The 6,996-nt window shown below is 40.0% G+C and overlaps 1 pseudogene; it reads left to right on the top strand.

Annotated features, from left to right (window-relative positions):
* The first annotated feature begins 3,859 nt into the window (after positions 1-3,859).
* LOC134405356 (olfactory receptor 8S1-like) lies at positions 3,860-4,782 on the top strand (annotated as a pseudogene).
* Positions 4,783-6,996: the final 2,214 nt, after the last annotated feature.

The following is a 6,996-nucleotide window of genomic DNA, read 5'->3' as shown; positions in this document are numbered from 1 at the left end:
CCTCCCTGGCCCCGGCATACAGCCCTACACTTTGGGCCTGGTTTTTCCCGTGGTCTCGGGCTGAGCCCAAGTCTGTGAGCATGTAGCCCATTTCTGCAGCTTTTCCCGGCTCCACATGATTACTTGTGCGGTGCCGGGAGCCATTCACAGGGCACAGCGGTCCTCAGGAGTGCTGTGCCCATCGAGGATAGGGTGGGGGAGCAGGGAAAGTTGGTAAAAAATTTTTAAAAAAATTACCTTTGCACAGGATCGGTGGACTGCTTCTGCCTCTTTAAGAATAATTAAAAAAATGACGGGCATGACGTCTCTCTTCTTGAGGCCATCACGACTTATGTGTAAATGAGGGTGAGATCTCATGTTATTCATTATGCGAGGTCTCCCTTCCTCTCCCCCAGAACAACAGCTATGTCTAGCTAAGGCCTGAGAATCAGGAAATCTGGGTTCTAGTTCTCACTCAACTATGGAAGCTTGCTGGGCCAGTCACAGGCTTTCAGCCCAGCCTACTTCACAGGGTTGTTGTTGTGAGGATAAAATGGAGAGGAGGAGGATTATGTACACTGCCTTAGGTTCTGTGGAGGAAGAAAGGTGGGACATAAATGTAATGAATAAATAAATAAACACTGCAAACTGTGGGAAGTTCTAAATGGCAGGAAATGGTATTTAAGATTCACATGAATCTTTTGCACCTTTTTTTTTTGGACATTATGTGTCTGGTTTCCTTGCCATCGATGCATGTAACAGGCATGACTCAATGCATGACTCTCCACAATAAACTGTTACAGCTTCTCATAACTATATTAAGCAGGTGTCAAAGCATATATGTACAAGAGAATCCATTTGGCTCCAAACTGCAAGTGTTAGACATGGGGTAGTACTCAATGTTGGTCTGATGTAGAGTAAACTCATTGAATTGAATGGGACTTCAGTTAGTTATGATTAACTCATCCCATTCATTTTAATGAGGTTCTCTACATAGGACTAACATTGGATACTGCCCAAATTGTAAGTTAAAAAGTATAAGACCCATAGTATCTCCCATGTGAATCTTCCATTCTGCCTATGGGAACACATTATTATTATTATTCTCTGAACATATCCCAAAGGAAAATGGAGGTATTTCAGGCACTGCCTCATGTACAAACATGTTTTAAATGTGATTTAACAGGCTTTTCACAATCATGAGTCACAAGAGTTTCATCAACGAAGTAAGATCAACAGAAATTTAATCTGATCCACTTTCCTGATCATGCTGTGGATTATTTTCTTCTGCAGTACTACATTTAAAGGTAAATGAGTGGAATCTGAATGGGTTAATTCTGTGATCTTAGCATATAGGAATGATCTTAAGAAGAAAGAATTTATAGCCTCACTGTATTGTGGGGATCATGTTTCTTTTCATACTAGTACCATTTTTTTTAAAAAAAAAAAAATGCTAGCCAGACAGCACATTGCCCAGAAACCATAGATCAACCAGTGATGTTTCTGGAACTAATCCAAGCATTTGTAGTCAATTCTGGCCAAGCCCATTCCTGGTTGTGAGAGAAATAGGCCACCACATAACACACTTTAAGGGTTTGCTGGGATATGGCTGTCTCTGCTAGTCCTACTAAGGCCATGGCTAGACCAGGCCGTTATCCTGGGATTGTCCCGGGGGTCATACCTGTTCATGTAAATGACACACAGGGGATCCAGGAATCAGCCAGGGAAGACCCCAGGATGATCCAAGGATATAGACCTGGTCTAGCCATGGCCTTAGAGTGGTAATAACAGGAATTTCTATAGATTTCAGTCTTACTTGTTTAATTATTACTTATTTCTATTTTACTGGCTTATGCTGATGAGGAACCAGTGCCATATCTTGTATACAATATCTGCAGATTGGAGCTTGTAATAACTGGTAAAGTGTAATGCTTCAAATTGTTGTACTTTCCTTTAGTGTAACAGAGTTGAGACAATTTAAGTGTGTGTGTGTGTGTGTGTGTGTGTGTGAGAGAGAGAGAGAGAGAGAGAGAGAGAGAGAGAGAGAGAGAGAGAGAGAGAGAGATCGTCTTGTATCATATCCTGAGAGGCTCATACTTAGGCTTGATCTATACTACTGCCTTATAGCAGTATTGAAGTGCACTGATAAATGTTGTGACACATTACACATTCTATATGCCACTTTCATAGTGTTATATCCTGCTTTTTAGTCCACATTCATAATGACTTCACACAAGGTGTAGATCTGGCCTTAGTCTCTGTTGAATAAATTTGTTACTCAAGATCAATGCGTTACCAAGATGTAGTTGGATAATGCCAAAGTCCTGATTTGGTACAACTAATACTACTAACAGTCTCAGTGATACACCATCCTAATGACAATTATATGTTGGGGATGGAAGAGAAGGGGTTGCCGTTGTTGCACTCCTATGCAATACAAAGTAGGGTACCTACATCTATTGGGATATAGCTGTGTTCTGTACTGTTAGGGTAGCACCTATTTCTCCTATATAGAAAACTGATGGAATTTTGGTAGCAAATATATCATTCACAGCACTATTACTACCAAGTACTAGTAGCAGTCATAGCAATACTAGCAGCAATGGTATGGTTGCTTTTTACCACCACATTTAAAATAGTCACTTCTAATTTACTTTTCTCCCCTGTTTAGAAATTATTCTATTTTGGAATTTGGCAAATAACTCAAAACCAGATAATTAAACACACACACACACACGCAAATCAGTTTAAATTTTAGTCATGATTTCCCCAAATACATTTATATAGTTTGATATAAATGATTTATATCCTCAGCACTAGTTCATGCTTTGGGCTAATTCCTGTCTTCATTGAGAATTTCATACTATTTTCCTTTTAGAGCACAGATTGGCTTGAATCAAGACCTAGCCTTCAATGAATGGAACCGATCCTTCCATTCGTTGAAGTATTTTGATCCAGCAGGGCATTTCTGGTAGTGTAATAGGATTGGATGCTATTTTTGCCAAAAACAAAAACAAAAAAACCCTCCCTTATGCCCTCTGAAAATCTGTTATTGAGGGTCTGTAATCCTACAGAACTTCATATGAAGTGTCACTGGGTTTGGGGGAGGGCTTTGGAAGAAAAAAAGAGGCTCCTCTCCCTTCCCACCAGCTAGAGCTACCTGAATGAAAATTTGCTTAGTAGACTTTGGATCAGACCCATTATCTTCTGGATCAGACATAGGGCTCATCTACACCAAGCAGGATATTCCACTATGAAAGAGGTATATAAGAGCCACACCAAGCAGCATATAGCAGAAAGAAAGCAGTATATAGTATGTCTCAATGGGCCCCAAAAGTTGTCAGTGCACTTCAATACTGCTATAAAGCAGTAGTGTGGCCCCTGCCTTTTATATACCGCTTTTATAATGCTTTCATAGTGGAATATCCTGCTTGGTGTAGATGAGCCCTATAGAGTGTTCTCTGAATTTAAGGGTTCTTACTCACAGGTAAGTGTGTATGGGATTGTGGTCTTGAACTGTGAGAGGAAAAGGGAAGTGGGGCATGGCCCCAGAGTTAGATGCTTGTCCACAAGAACCCAACATCTCCCCACACATTCATTGAATGCACAGAGGACGGGATGTGTGTTCCCCTCTCCAAGAATGTAGAAGCATGGTAGGATGTCATTCAATATTTTACAATAACATACAATATGTATGGTACAGCAAATGGTCATTTGTATCCTCCTAAACTTCTGCTTAATCATGCATGTTCTCTCATGTATTATAAAAGAATAAAAGAATAAAAAATAAAACAAGGAATTAATAGTAATAAAACAATACCATTTGTGTTTTGTTTTGTTTTTTACTTACACAGATATTAGCTTTGTTGAATATTTCAGTATGGATAATCAAACTGTCTTATCAGAGTTTATACTCTTGGGAATCTCCAATGACTCACAGCTGCAGGTTGCTCTCTTCCTGGTATTTTTCTTAATTTATGCCATGACATTATTAGGAAATTCTGCAATCATGCTGATAATCAGGGCTGAGGCTAGTCTGCAAACTCCCATGTTCTTCTTTCTCAGTCTCTAGCATTTCTCGACATCTGCTATTCAACAGTCACTGCCCCAAAGATGCTGGAAAACTTCATAGCGAAACAGAAAACCATTTCCTTAGTAGGATGTATTGCACAGATCTTCTTTCTCCTGCAGTGTGGTTGTACTGAGTTTTTCCTCCTCTCAGCAATGGCGTATGATCGATATATTGCAATATGTGAACCTTTGCATTATACAGCCATCATGAGAAAAGAAGTGTGCAGGCAACTAGTGGGTGGAGCTTGGGGAATGGGCATCTTGTGTGCTCTCCTCAATACAATGCCATTGCTCAACTTGTCTTTCTGTAGACAGAACACTATCAGCCACTACAGCTGTGAACTTCCATCAGTTTTGAGCTTGTCTTGCAGTGAAACTTTCACCAATTACGTGTTCCTCCTTGCCTCTGTTTTTATCTTTGGTCTATCCTCTTTTGTTCCTATTTTAGTCTCCTATATTTATATCATTTCAAGCATCATGAAGATTCACTCCTCAAGCGGTAGGAGCAAAGCCTTCTCTACATGTAGCTCCCACCTCATTGTGGTTTCTTTGTTTTATCTTTCAGCAGCTTTCCGGTACATGAAACCAAGTTCAAAATCTCTTACAGTGCTAGACAGTGTGGTTTCGATCCAGTACAGTATTTTAACTCCCATGAAAAACCCTATCATATACAGTTTAAAAAACAATGAAATTAAATGCATTATTTGGAAAAGGTTTGGAAAATATAAATAAAGTTGAACATCTATGCATATGCATACAAAAGAAAGATAAAATCTGCTCAGTTGTTATTAAAGATCTTTCTGCTGTAGGGAGACCTAAAAGAAGTAGTTGACCATGGTGTTTTCAACAATTATTGTTAGTATAATAAGGTATTTGTTCCAATGTTGTTGTTTTCTAGAAATCCTATAGCAGCCTTCCCAACCTGGTGTACTTCCTACTCCCACCATCTCCAACTACCATGACCAATGACTATGCTCACTGGGGATGGTGGGAATCTATCTAGGAGGCTCCAGGTTTGGGGAGGCTGTCCTATATTGGTGGTTCAAAAGTTAAGAATATGACTTTCAATTAGAAGTTCAAAATCACTATTTTGCATCAATAGCCATTTCATAGTGTTTGGCATATTTTCCATCAGACTAAAGTTAGAAATAGTACTTTGAAAGAATGGATGTATTATTCAGGATGTACTAATATTTGTATTCCGGTTAGAAGCAACTTACGTATTGAAATAGGAAGGAATGCTGTCCTGTTTTTTCAAGGAAGAACTGAGTCTCTCTCTTTTATTATGCCTAATGGTAGCTTTTAGACCAAGCTTTTAGACCACTTGAAATTTGCTCAATGGGAGGTATTAACAGTGAATGCTTTCTGAATGAGAAAGCTATTTTCAGTGGGCAGAGGTCTTGAAAGCAGAGTGAATTTAGTGAGAAACTAGCCCCTTCCATGCATTACTCACACAAAAGCGGGGGGATGAGGCTGTTCCTATTGCTAGTGTCCATGCATTAGATGCAGATATATGAGCCAGGGATGCCTACATGCATAGAACTCTTATCATGGAGGTTTCCATGGGAGCTGTAACCATGCACAATCAGTTTTCCAAAGCCTGTAGAAAACTATTCAAAGAGAGGTGCATAGGTTTCTCCACTCAGGCCTTAGCTAGACCTACCGGTTAGCCTGCGACGGAGGAGGGGAGATCTCACATTGTGTTTTTTGGGAGATCCCTCCTCTGTCCTCAGAAGGAGAGGCCTGCCATTTAAAAAAAAAATTAAAGGGGCAACAATGAACGAACACTCGTGCACAAACGGTAAGGATTTTTTAAACTTTAAATTACTTTCCCCACTCCCCTCACCGTACCCGATGGGCACAGCGCTCCACGTGGCTCCCAGCTCCTTGTGAAGAATTGCGCAGAGCTGGGTCAACCCACTGCGCCTGGCCACATGTTCTGTGGACTTGGGTTCAGCCCAGGACCACGGAAAAAACGGGGTCAAAGTGGAGCGCGAGATCCCAGGGCAAGGGAGGGATCATCTTTCCCTGATCCTGGGATCCCCGGTGCATCATGTGGACACACAAGAATGATCCTGTGGATCACCCCAGGATAAAGCCCCATCTAGCTATGGCCTCAGATGTCCACATTAAGGATGAGAGGCAGTGGAAACTGTGTATCATAATGACAGGAGAGGAACGAGAAGCACACTTTCATATGAGTAAGATTCAAGCAAAATCTGAAGGTGGAGCTGGCTGGAAACTGGATTTAACTATTGATCAGAAAGTTACTATGACTTTCCAAAACACAGCTTAACTTGATTATCCTTTTGTTGGTAGTGAATTTGAATAGACAAATGATGTCATGCCACGTTAGTTTCAATAAATTTCCAGTCATGGAAATAAGAATAAGAATAATAGGGCAGAATGGACCTATTAGTAAGGTTTTAGTGTAACAAGTGGGATGTAGTTATTCTTCAACATAATTATTCATATATGATTTGTATTCCAGAACTGACTGCATTAATGTTAAAGTGCTATATTTCACAGCTGTGCACATTTAACCAGCAATTCTTTTGATGTATTTCAATAAAATTGTTTGCTACCATCACTAGATCTTCTTTAAAAGGAATTATTTTAGCACAAAATACTCTTGTCCATACGCTCACCTGAAATACCTTTAAAAAACACTTTTTTAAAAAAGGGATCCCAAATTTAGGAACTTGCAAAACATTTCTAACAAAAATGCTCCTCCCACATTTACATTGGGGGTTATGAATGGGATATGTTTGCATGATTTGTGAACAGAAACCAAAGTCTAGTACATTCCTACTCTGGAGTCACTACGTTGTGGGAGTGAAGCCACACCTAGAATACGTTGAGTTCCATTATAGTACATCTATGGCCTTAGCTAGACATACCTGTTATTGCGCAACAGAGGGGTGAAGATCTCATGATGTTTTTATC

Source organism: Elgaria multicarinata, chromosome 11 (genome assembly GCF_023053635.1).
Source record: "Elgaria multicarinata webbii isolate HBS135686 ecotype San Diego chromosome 11, rElgMul1.1.pri, whole genome shotgun sequence".
Classification (NCBI taxonomy): domain Eukaryota; kingdom Metazoa; phylum Chordata; class Lepidosauria; order Squamata; family Anguidae; genus Elgaria; species Elgaria multicarinata.
Note: the sequence above shows the minus strand (reverse complement) of the source record. Positions and strands in the feature narration are given on the sequence as shown.